The following is a 12,401-nucleotide window of genomic DNA, read 5'->3' on the forward strand; positions in this document are numbered from 1 at the left end:
GTAGGGATTTCAACAAGCATACTTACTTTTGAGAAATTGGTTTCCTCAGAACATTACTTTTTAAGAACCAGTGAGCCCAATCATAAGCCAAGGGGGCATAGCTTCAAATCTGGGTGCCCCCTTCAAGTGCCAGCTTTACTCATGCTATTCAACGATATGGTTACCTTTCCAAGAAAGCTCTTCTTCAACTTGTTACCCTTGAGCCTTTTTCTCATGCAGAGTCATCCACTCTCTCACTGGCAATCTTTATTGGTAGGGATTTCAACAAGCATCCTTACTTTTGAGAAATTGGTTTCCTCAGAACATTACTTTTTAAGAACCAGTGAGCCCAATCATAAGCCAAGGGGGTATAGCTCAGTGGAAGAGCATTCGACTGCAGATCGAGAGGTCCCTGGTTCAAATCCGGGTGGCCCCTTCAAGTGCCAGCTTTACTAATGCCATCCAACGATATGGTTACCTTTCCAAGAAAGCTCTCCTTCAACTTGTTACCCTTGAGCCTATTTCTCATGCAGAGTCATCCACACTCTCACTGGCAATCTTTATTGGTAGGGATTTCAACAAGCATCCTTACTTTTGAGAAATTGGTTTCCTCAGAACATTACTTTTTAAGAACCAGTGAGCCCAATCATAAGCCAAGGGGGCATAGCTTCAAATCTGGGTGCCCCCTTCAAGTGCCAGCTTTACTCATGCTATTCAACGATATGGTTACCTTTCCAAGAAAGCTCTCCTTCAACTTGTTACCCTTGAGCCTATTTCTCATGCAGAGTCATCCACTCTCTCACTGGCAATCTTTATTGGTAGGGATTTCAACAAGCATCCTTACTTTTGAGAAATTGGTTTCCTCACAACATTACTTTTTAAGAACCAGTGAGCCCAATCATAAGCCAAGGGGGTATAGCTCAGTGGAAGAGCATTCGACTGCAGATCGAGAGGTCCCTGGTTCAAATCCGGGTGGCCCCTTCAAGTGCCAGCTTTACTAATGCCATCCAACGATATGGTTACCTTTCCAAGAAAGCTCTCCTTCAACTTGTTACCCTTGAGCCTATTTCTCATGCAGAGTCATCCACACTCTCACTGGCAATCTTTATTGGTAGGGATTTCAACAAGCATCCTTACTTTTGAGAAATTGGTTTCCTCAGAACATTACTTTTTAAGAACCAGTGAGCCCAATCATAAGCCAAGGGGGCATAGCTTCAAATCTGGGTGCCCCCTTCAAGTGCCAGCTTTACTCATGCTATTCAACGATATGGTTACCTTTCCAAGAAAGCTCTCCTTCAACTTGTTACCCTTGAGCATTTTTCTCATGCAGAACTTGTCATCCACTCTCTCACTGGCAATCTTCATTGGTAGGGATTTCAACAAGCATCCTTACTTTTGAGAAATTGGTTTCCTCACAACATTACTTTTTAAGAACCAGTGAGCCCAATCATAAGCCAAGGGGGTATAGCTCAGTGGAAGAGCATTCGACTGCAGATCGAGAGGTCTCTGGTTCAAATCCGGGTGCCGCCTTCAAGTGCCAGCTTTACTAATGCCATCCAACAATATGGTTGCCTTTCCAAGAAAGCTCTCCTTCAACTTGTTACCCTTGAGCCTATTTCTCATGCAGAGTCATCCACTCTCTCACTGGCAATCTTTATTGGTAGGGATTTCAACAAGCATCCTTACTTTTGAGAAATTGGTTTCCTCAGAACATTACTTTTTAAGAACCAGTGAGCCCAATCATAAGCCAAGGGGCATAGCTTCAAATCTGGGTGCCCCCTTCAAGTGCCAGCTTTACTCATGCTATTCAACGATATGGTTACCTTTCCAAGAAAGCTCTTCTTCAACTTGTTACCCTTGAGCCTATTTCTCATGCAGAGTCATCCACTCTCTCACTGGCAATCTTTATTGGTAGGGATTTCAACAAGCATCCTTACTTTTGAGAAATTGGTTTCCTCAGAACATTACTTTTTAAGAACCAGTGAGCCCAATCATAAGCCAAGGGGGTATAGCTCAGTGGAAGAGCATTCGACTGCAGATCGAGAGGTCCCTGCTTCAAATCCGGGTGCTCCCTTCAAGTGCCAGCTTTACTAATGCCATCCAACGATATGGTTACCTTTCCAAGAAAGCTCTCCTTCAACTTGTTACCCTTGAGCATTTTTCTCATGCAGAACTTGTCATCCACTCTCTCACTGGCAATCTTCATTGGTAGGGATTTCAACAAGCATCCTTACTTTTGAGAAATTGGTTTCCTCAGAACATTACTTTTTAAGAACCAGTGAGCCCAATCATAAGCCAAGGGGGTATAGCTCAGTGGAAGAGCATTCGACTGCAGATCGAGAGGTCCCTGCTTCAAATCCGGGTGCTCCCTTCAAGTGCCAGCTTTACTAATGCCATCCAACGATATGGTTACCTTTCCAAGAAAGCTCTCCTTCAACTTGTTACCCTTGAGCATTTTTCTCATGCAGAACTTGTCATCCACTCTCTCACTGGCAATCTTCATTGGTAGGGATTTCAACAAGCATCCTTACTTTTGAGAAATTGGTTTCCTCAGAACATTACTTTTTAAGAACCAGTGAGCCCAATCATAAGCCAAGGGGGTATAGCTCAGTGGAAGAGCATTCGACTGCAGATCGAGAGGTCCCTGGTACAAATCCGGGTGCCCCCTTCAAGTGCCAGCTTTACTAATGCCATCTAACGATATGGTTACCTTTCCAAGAAAGCTCTCCTTCAACTTGTTACCCTTGAGCCTATTTCTCATGCAGAGTCATCCACTCTCTCACTGGCAATCTTTATTGGTAGGGATTTCAACAAGCATCCTTACTTTTGAGAAATTGGTTTCCTCAGAACATTACTTTTTAAGAACCAGTGAGCCCAATCATAAGCCAAGGGGCATAGCTTCAAATCTGGGTGCCCCCTTCAAGTGCCAGCTTTACTCATGCTATTCAACGATATGGTTACCTTTCCAAGAAAGCTCTTCTTCAACTTGTTACCCTTGAGCCTATTTCTCATGCAGAGTCATCCACTCTCTCACTGGCAATCTTTATTGGTAGGGATTTCAACAAGCATCCTTACTTTTGAGAAATTGGTTTCCTCAGAACATTACTTTTTAAGAACCAGTGAGCCCAATCATAAGCCAAGGGGGTATAGCTCAGTGGAAGAGCATTCGACTGCAGATCGAGAGGTCCCTGGTTCAAATCCGGGTGCCCCCTTCAAGTGCCAGCTTTACTAATGCCATCCAACGATATGGTTACCTTTCCAAGAAAGCTCTCCTTCAACTTGTTACCCTTGAGCATTTTTCTCATGCAGAGTCATCCACTCTCTCACTGGCAATCTTTATTGGTAGGGATTTCAACAAGCATCCTTACTTTTGAGAAATTGGTTTCCTCAGAACATTACTTTTTAAGAACCAGTGAGCCCAGTCATAAGCCAAGGGGGTATAGCTCAGTGGAAGAGCATTCGACTGCAGATCGAGAGGTCCCTGGTTCAAATCCGCGTGCCCCCTTCAAGTGCCAGCTTTACTAATGCCATCCAACGATATGGTTACCTTTCCAAGAAAGCTCTCCTTCAACTTGTTACCCTTGAGTATTTTTCTCATGCAGAACTTGTCATCCACTCTCTCACTGGCAATCTTCATTGGTAGGGATTTCAACAAGCATACTTACTTTTGAGAAATTGGTTTCCTCAGAACATTACTTTTTAAGAACCAGTGAGCCCAATCATAAGCCAAGGGGGCATAGCTTCAAATCTGGGTGCCCCCTTCAAGTGCCAGCTTTACTCATGCTATTCAACGATATGGTTACCTTTCCAAGAAAGCTCTTCTTCAACTTGTTACCCTTGAGCCTTTTTCTCATGCAGAGTCATCCACTCTCTCACTGGCAATCTTTATTGGTAGGGATTTCAACAAGCATCCTTACTTTTGAGAAATTGGTTTCCTCAGAACATTACTTTTTAAGAACCAGTGAGCCCAATCATAAGCCAAGGGGGTATAGCTCAGTGGAAGAGCATTCGACTGCAGATCGAGAGGTCCCTGGTTCAAATCCGGGTGGCCCCTTCAAGTGCCAGCTTTACTAATGCCATCCAACGATATGGTTACCTTTCCAAGAAAGCTCTCCTTCAACTTGTTACCCTTGAGCCTATTTCTCATGCAGAGTCATCCACACTCTCACTGGCAATCTTTATTGGTAGGGATTTCAACAAGCATCCTTACTTTTGAGAAATTGGTTTCCTCAGAACATTACTTTTTAAGAACCAGTGAGCCCAATCATAAGCCAAGGGGGCATAGCTTCAAATCTGGGTGCCCCCTTCAAGTGCCAGCTTTACTCATGCTATTCAACGATATGGTTACCTTTCCAAGAAAGCTCTCCTTCAACTTGTTACCCTTGAGCCTATTTCTCATGCAGAGTCATCCACTCTCTCACTGGCAATCTTTATTGGTAGGGATTTCAACAAGCATCCTTACTTTTGAGAAATTGGTTTCCTCACAACATTACTTTTTAAGAACCAGTGAGCCCAATCATAAGCCAAGGGGGTATAGCTCAGTGGAAGAGCATTCGACTGCAGATCGAGAGGTCCCTGGTTCAAATCCGGGTGGCCCCTTCAAGTGCCAGCTTTACTAATGCCATCCAACGATATGGTTACCTTTCCAAGAAAGCTCTCCTTCAACTTGTTACCCTTGAGCCTATTTCTCATGCAGAGTCATCCACACTCTCACTGGCAATCTTTATTGGTAGGGATTTCAACAAGCATCCTTACTTTTGAGAAATTGGTTTCCTCAGAACATTACTTTTTAAGAACCAGTGAGCCCAATCATAAGCCAAGGGGGCATAGCTTCAAATCTGGGTGCCCCCTTCAAGTGCCAGCTTTACTCATGCTATTCAACGATATGGTTACCTTTCCAAGAAAGCTCTCCTTCAACTTGTTACCCTTGAGCATTTTTCTCATGCAGAACTTGTCATCCACTCTCTCACTGGCAATCTTCATTGGTAGGGATTTCAACAAGCATCCTTACTTTTGAGAAATTGGTTTCCTCACAACATTACTTTTTAAGAACCAGTGAGCCCAATCATAAGCCAAGGGGGTATAGCTCAGTGGAAGAGCATTCGACTGCAGATCGAGAGGTCTCTGGTTCAAATCCGGGTGCCGCCTTCAAGTGCCAGCTTTACTAATGCCATCCAACAATATGGTTGCCTTTCCAAGAAAGCTCTCCTTCAACTTGTTACCCTTGAGCCTATTTCTCATGCAGAGTCATCCACTCTCTCACTGGCAATCTTTATTGGTAGGGATTTCAACAAGCATCCTTACTTTTGAGAAATTGGTTTCCTCAGAACATTACTTTTTAAGAACCAGTGAGCCCAATCATAAGCCAAGGGGCATAGCTTCAAATCTGGGTGCCCCCTTCAAGTGCCAGCTTTACTCATGCTATTCAACGATATGGTTACCTTTCCAAGAAAGCTCTTCTTCAACTTGTTACCCTTGAGCCTATTTCTCATGCAGAGTCATCCACTCTCTCACTGGCAATCTTTATTGGTAGGGATTTCAACAAGCATCCTTACTTTTGAGAAATTGGTTTCCTCAGAACATTACTTTTTAAGAACCAGTGAGCCCAATCATAAGCCAAGGGGGTATAGCTCAGTGGAAGAGCATTCGACTGCAGATCGAGAGGTCCCTGCTTCAAATCCGGGTGCTCCCTTCAAGTGCCAGCTTTACTAATGCCATCCAACGATATGGTTACCTTTCCAAGAAAGCTCTCCTTCAACTTGTTACCCTTGAGCATTTTTCTCATGCAGAACTTGTCATCCACTCTCTCACTGGCAATCTTCATTGGTAGGGATTTCAACAAGCATCCTTACTTTTGAGAAATTGGTTTCCTCAGAACATTACTTTTTAAGAACCAGTGAGCCCAATCATAAGCCAAGGGGGTATAGCTCAGTGGAAGAGCATTCGACTGCAGATCGAGAGGTCCCTGCTTCAAATCCGGGTGCTCCCTTCAAGTGCCAGCTTTACTAATGCCATCCAACGATATGGTTACCTTTCCAAGAAAGCTCTCCTTCAACTTGTTACCCTTGAGCATTTTTCTCATGCAGAACTTGTCATCCACTCTCTCACTGGCAATCTTCATTGGTAGGGATTTCAACAAGCATCCTTACTTTTGAGAAATTGGTTTCCTCAGAACATTACTTTTTAAGAACCAGTGAGCCCAATCATAAGCCAAGGGGGTATAGCTCAGTGGAAGAGCATTCGACTGCAGATCGAGAGGTCCCTGGTACAAATCCGGGTGCCCCCTTCAAGTGCCAGCTTTACTAATGCCATCTAACGATATGGTTACCTTTCCAAGAAAGCTCTCCTTCAACTTGTTACCCTTGAGCCTATTTCTCATGCAGAGTCATCCACTCTCTCACTGGCAATCTTTATTGGTAGGGATTTCAACAAGCATCCTTACTTTTGAGAAATTGGTTTCCTCAGAACATTACTTTTTAAGAACCAGTGAGCCCAATCATAAGCCAAGGGGCATAGCTTCAAATCTGGGTGCCCCCTTCAAGTGCCAGCTTTACTCATGCTATTCAACGATATGGTTACCTTTCCAAGAAAGCTCTTCTTCAACTTGTTACCCTTGAGCCTATTTCTCATGCAGAGTCATCCACTCTCTCACTGGCAATCTTTATTGGTAGGGATTTCAACAAGCATCCTTACTTTTGAGAAATTGGTTTCCTCAGAACATTACTTTTTAAGAACCAGTGAGCCCAATCATAAGCCAAGGGGGTATAGCTCAGTGGAAGAGCATTCGACTGCAGATCGAGAGGTCCCTGGTTCAAATCCGGGTGCCCCCTTCAAGTGCCAGCTTTACTAATGCCATCCAACGATATGGTTACCTTTCCAAGAAAGCTCTCCTTCAACTTGTTACCCTTGAGCATTTTTCTCATGCAGAGTCATCCACTCTCTCACTGGCAATCTTTATTGGTAGGGATTTCAACAAGCATCCTTACTTTTGAGAAATTGGTTTCCTCAGAACATTACTTTTTAAGAACCAGTGAGCCCAGTCATAAGCCAAGGGGGTATAGCTCAGTGGAAGAGCATTCGACTGCAGATCGAGAGGTCCCTGGTTCAAATCCGCGTGCCCCCTTCAAGTGCCAGCTTTACTAATGCCATCCAACGATATGGTTACCTTTCCAAGAAAGCTCTCCTTCAACTTGTTACCCTTGAGTATTTTTCTCATGCAGAACTTGTCATCCACTCTCTCACTGGCAATCTTCATTGGTAGGGATTTCAACAAGCATACTTACTTTTGAGAAATTGGTTTCCTCAGAACATTACTTTTTAAGAACCAGTGAGCCCAATCATAAGCCAAGGGGGCATAGCTTCAAATCTGGGTGCCCCCTTCAAGTGCCAGCTTTACTCATGCTATTCAACGATATGGTTACCTTTCCAAGAAAGCTCTTCTTCAACTTGTTACCCTTGAGCCTTTTTCTCATGCAGAGTCATCCACTCTCTCACTGGCAATCTTTATTGGTAGGGATTTCAACAAGCATCCTTACTTTTGAGAAATTGGTTTCCTCAGAACATTACTTTTTAAGAACCAGTGAGCCCAATCATAAGCCAAGGGGGTATAGCTCAGTGGAAGAGCATTCGACTGCAGATCGAGAGGTCCCTGGTTCAAATCCGGGTGGCCCCTTCAAGTGCCAGCTTTACTAATGCCATCCAATGATATGGTTACCTTTCCAAGAAAGCTCTCCTTCAACTTGTTACCCTTGAGCATTTTTCTCATGCAGAACTTGTCATCCACTCTCTCACTGGCAATCTTCATTGGTAGGGATTTCAACAAGCATCCTTACTTTTGAGAAATTAGTTTCCTCAGAACATTACTTTTTAAGAACCAGTGAGCCCAATCATAAGCCAAGGGGGCATAGCTTCAAATCTGGGTGCCCCCTTCAAGTGCCAGCTTTACTCATGCTATTCAACGATATGGTTACCTTTCCAAGAAAGCTCTTCTTCAACTTGTTACCCTTGAGCCTTTTTCTCATGCAGAGTCATCCACTCTCTCACTGGCAATCTTTATTGGTAGGGATTTCAACAAGCATCCTTACTTTTGAGAAATTGGTTTCCTCAGAACATTACTTTTTAAGAACCAGTGAGCCCAATCATAAGCCAAGGGGGCATAGCTTCAAATCTGGGTGCCCCCTTCAAGTGCCAGCTTTACTCATGCTATTCAACGATATGGTTACCTTTCCAAGAAAGCTCTCCTTCAACTTGTTACCCTTGAGCCTATTTCTCATGCAGAGTCATCCACTCTCTCACTGGCAATCTTTATTGGTAGGGATTTCAACAAGCATCCTTACTTTTGAGAAATTCTTTTCCTCAGAACATTACTTTTTAAGAACCAGTGAGCCCAATCCTAAACCAAGGGGATATAGCTCAGTGGAAGAGCATTCGACTGCAGATCGAGAGGTCCCTGGTTCAAATCCGCGTGCCCCCTTCAAGTGCCAGCTTTACTAATGCCATCCAACGATATGGTTACCTTTCCAAGAAAGCTCTCCTTCAACTTGTTACCCTTGAGCATTTTTCTCATGCAGAACTTGTCATCCACTCTCTCACTGGCAATCTTCATTGGTAGGGATTTCAACAAGCATCCTTACTTTTGAGAAATTGGTTTCCTCAGAACATTACTTTTTAAGAACCAGTGAGCCCAATCATAAGCCAAGGGGGCATAGCTTCAAATCTGGGTGCCACGTTCAAGTGCCAGCTTTACTAATGCCATCCAACGATATGGTTACCTTTCCAAGAAAGCTCTCCTTCAACTTGTTACCCTTGAGCCTATTTCTCATGCAGAGTCATCCACTCTCTCACTGGCAATCTTTATTGGTAGGGATTTCAACAAGCATCCTTACTTTTGAGAAATTGGTTTCCTCAGAACATTACTTTTTAAGAACCAGTGAGCCCAGTCTTAAGCCAAGGGGGTATAGCTCAGTGGAAGAGCATTCGACTGCAGATCAAGAGGTCTCTGGTTCAAATCCGGGTGCCACCTTCAAGTGCCAGCTTTACTAATGCCATCCAACGATATGGTTACCTTTCCAAGAAAGCTCTCCTTCAACTTGTTACGCTTGAGCATTTTTCTCATGCAGAACTTGTCATCCACTCTCTCACTGGCAATCTTCATTGGTAGGGATTTCAACAAGCATCCTTACTTTTGAGAAATTCTTTTCCTCAAAACATTACTTTTTAAGAACCAGTGAGCCCAATCATAAGCCAAGGGGGTATAGCTCAGTGGAAGAGTATTCAACTGCAGATCGAGAGGTCCCTGGTTCAAATCCGGGTGCCCCCTTCAAGTGCCAGATTTACTAATGCCATCCAACGGGTGCCACCTTCAAGTGCCAGTTTTACTAATGCCGTCCAACGATATGGTTACCTTTCCAAGAAAGCTCTCCTTCAACTTGTTACCCTTGAGCATTTACCCTCATGCAGAACTTGTCATCCACTCTCTCACTGGCAATCTTCATTGGTAGGGATTTCAACAAGCATCCTTACTTTTGAGAAATTGGTTTCCTCAGAACATTACTTTTTAAGAACCAGTGAGCCCAATCATAAGCCAAGGGGGCATAGCTTCAAATCTGGGTGCCACCTTCAAGTGCCAGCTTTACTAATGCCATCCAACGATATGGTTACCTTTCCAAGAAAGCTCTCCTTCAACTTGTTACCCTTGAGCCTATTTCTCATGCAGAGTCATCCACTCTCTCACTGGCAATCTTTATTGGTAGGGATTTCAACAAGCATCCTTACTTTTGAGAAATTGGTTTCCTCAGAACATTACTTTTTTAGAACCAGTGAGCCCAATCATAAGCTAAGGGGGTATAGCTCAGTGGAAGAGCATTCGACTGCAGATCGAGAGGTCCCTGGTTCAAATCCGGGTGCCCCCTTCAAGTGCCAGATTTACTAATGCCATCCAACGGGTGCCACCTTCAAGTGCCAGATTTACTAATGCCATCCAACGGGTGCCACCTTCAAGTGCCAGCTTTACTAATGCCATCCAACGATATGGTTACCTTTCCAAGAAAGCTCTCCTTCAACTTGTTACCCTTGAGTATTTTTCTCATGCAGAACTTGTCATCCACTCTCTCACTGGCAATCTTCATTGGTAGGGATTTCAACAAGCATCCTTACTTTTGAGAAATTCTTTTCCTCAGAACATTACTTTTTAAGAACCAGTGAGCCCAATCATAAGCCAAGGAGGTATAGCTCAGTGGAAGAGTATTCAACTGCAGATCGAGAGGTCCCTGGTTCAAATCCGGGTGCCCCCTTCAAGTGCCAGCTTTACTAATGCCATCCAACGATATGGTTACCTTTCCAAGAAAGCTCTCCTTCAACTTGTTACCCTTGAGTATTTTTCTCATGCAGAACTTGTCATCCACTCTCTCACTGGCAATCTTTATTGGTAGGGATTTCAACAAGCATCCTTACTTTTGAGAAATTCTTTTCCTCAGAACATTACTTTTTAAGAACCAGTGAGCCCAATCATAAGCCAAGGAGGTATAGCTCAGTGGAAGAGTATTCAACTGCAGATCGAGAGGTCCCTGGTTCAAATCCGGGTGCCCCCTTCAAGTGCCAGCTTTACTAATGCCATCCAACGATATGGTTACCTTTCCAAGAAAGCTCTTCTTTAACTTGTTACCCTTGAGCCTATTTCTCATGCAGAGTCATCCACTCTCTCACTGGCAATCTTTATTGGTAGGGATTTCAACAAGCATCCTTACTTTTGAGAAATTGGTTTCCTCAGAACATTACTTTTTTAGAACCAGTGAGCCCAATCATAAGCTAAGGGGGTATAGCTCAGTGGAAGAGCATTCGACTGCAGATCGAGAGGTCCCTGGTTCAAATCCGGGTGCCCCCTTCAAGTGCCAGATTTACTAATGCCATCCAACAGGTGCCACCTTCAAGTGCCTTACTAATGCCATCCAACGATATGGTTACCTTTCCAAGAAAGCTCTCCTTCAACTTGTTACCCTTGAGTATTTTTCTCATGCAGAACTTGTCATCCACTCTCTCACTGGCAATCTTCATTGGTAGGGATTTCAACAAGCATCCTTACTTTTGAGAAATTCTTTTCCTCAGAACATTACTTTTTAAGAACCAGTGAGCCCAATCCTAAACCAAGGGGGTATAGCTCAGTGGAAGAGCATTCGACTGCAGATCGAGAGGTCCCTGGTTCAAATCCGCGTGCCCCGTTCAAGTGCCAGCTTTACTAATGCCATCCAACGATATGGTTACCTTTCCAAGAAAGCTCTCCTTCAACTTGTTACCCTTGAGCATTTTTCTCATGCAGAACTTGTCATCCACTCTCTCACTGGCAATCTTCATTGGTAGGGATTTCAACAAGCATCCTTACTTTTGAGAAATTGGTTTCCTCAGAACATTACTTTTTAAGAACCAGTGAGCCCAATCATAAGCCAAGGGGGCATAGCTTCAAATCTGGGTGCCCCCTTCAAGTGCCAGCTTTACTCATGCTATTCAACGATATGGTTACCTTTCCAAGAAAGCTCTTCTTCAACTTGTTACCCTTGAGCCTTTTTCTCATGCAGAGTCATCCACTCTCTCACTGGCAATCTTTATTGGTAGGGATTTCAACAAGCATCCTTACTTTTGAGAAATTGGTTTCCTCAGAACATTACTTTTTAAGAACCAGTGAGCCCAATCATAGCTCAGTGGAAGAGCATTCGACTGCAGATCGCGAGGTCCCTGGTTCAAATTCGGGTGCCCCCTTCAAGTGCCAGCTTTACTAATGCTATCCAACGATATGGTTACCTTTCCAAGAAAGCTCTCCTTCAACTTGTTACCCTTGAGCATTTTTCTCATGCAGAACTTGTCATCCACTCTCTCACTGGCAATCTTCATTGGTAGGGATTTCAACAAGCATCCTTACTTTTGAGAAATTAGTTTCCTCAGAACATTACTTTTTAAGAACCAGTGAGCCCAATCATAAGCCAAGAGGGCATAGCTTCAAATCTGGGTGCCCCCTTCAAGTGCCAGCTTTACTCATGCTATTCAACGATATGGTTACCTTTCCAAGAAAGCTCTTCTTCAACTTGTTACCCTTGAGCCTATTTCTCATGCAGAGTCATCCACTCTCTCACTGGCAATCTTTATTGCTAGGGATTTCAACAAGCATCCTTACTTTTGAGAAATTGGTTTCCTCAGAACATTACTTTTTTAGAACCAGTGAGCCCAATCATAAGCCAAGGGGGTATAGCTCAGTGGAAGAGCATTCGACTGCAGATCGAGAGGTCCCTGGTTCAAATCCGGGTGCCCCCTTCAAGTGCCAGCTTTACTAATGCCATCCAACGGGTGCCACCTTCAAGTGCCAGCTTTACTAATGCCATCCAACGATATGGTTACCTTTCCAAGAAAGCTCTCCTTCAACTTGTTACCCTTGA

General features: G+C 43.8%; 5 non-coding genes across 5 annotated transcripts; all 5 read left to right on the forward strand.

The window, feature by feature from the left end:
- Nucleotides 1-3,119: 3,119 nt before the first annotated feature.
- Nucleotides 3,120-3,191, forward strand: TRNAC-GCA (transfer RNA cysteine (anticodon GCA)). Its single transcript has one exon. It is a non-coding gene; the product is annotated as a tRNA-Cys (tRNA).
- Nucleotides 3,192-6,737: 3,546 nt separating this feature from the next.
- Nucleotides 6,738-6,809, forward strand: TRNAC-GCA (transfer RNA cysteine (anticodon GCA)). Its single transcript has one exon. It is a non-coding gene; the product is annotated as a tRNA-Cys (tRNA).
- A 3,009-nt stretch (nt 6,810-9,818) lies between these two features.
- TRNAC-GCA (transfer RNA cysteine (anticodon GCA)) lies at nt 9,819-9,890 on the forward strand. Its single transcript has one exon. It is a non-coding gene; the product is annotated as a tRNA-Cys (tRNA).
- Nucleotides 9,891-10,789: 899 nt separating this feature from the next.
- Nucleotides 10,790-10,861, forward strand: TRNAC-GCA (transfer RNA cysteine (anticodon GCA)). Its single transcript has one exon. It is a non-coding gene; the product is annotated as a tRNA-Cys (tRNA).
- A 1,346-nt stretch (nt 10,862-12,207) lies between these two features.
- Nucleotides 12,208-12,279, forward strand: TRNAC-GCA (transfer RNA cysteine (anticodon GCA)). Its single transcript has one exon. It is a non-coding gene; the product is annotated as a tRNA-Cys (tRNA).
- Nucleotides 12,280-12,401: the final 122 nt, after the last annotated feature.

Source organism: Eleutherodactylus coqui, chromosome 13 (genome assembly GCF_035609145.1).
Source record: "Eleutherodactylus coqui strain aEleCoq1 chromosome 13, aEleCoq1.hap1, whole genome shotgun sequence".
Taxonomy (NCBI): Eukaryota; Metazoa; Chordata; class Amphibia; order Anura; family Eleutherodactylidae; genus Eleutherodactylus; species Eleutherodactylus coqui.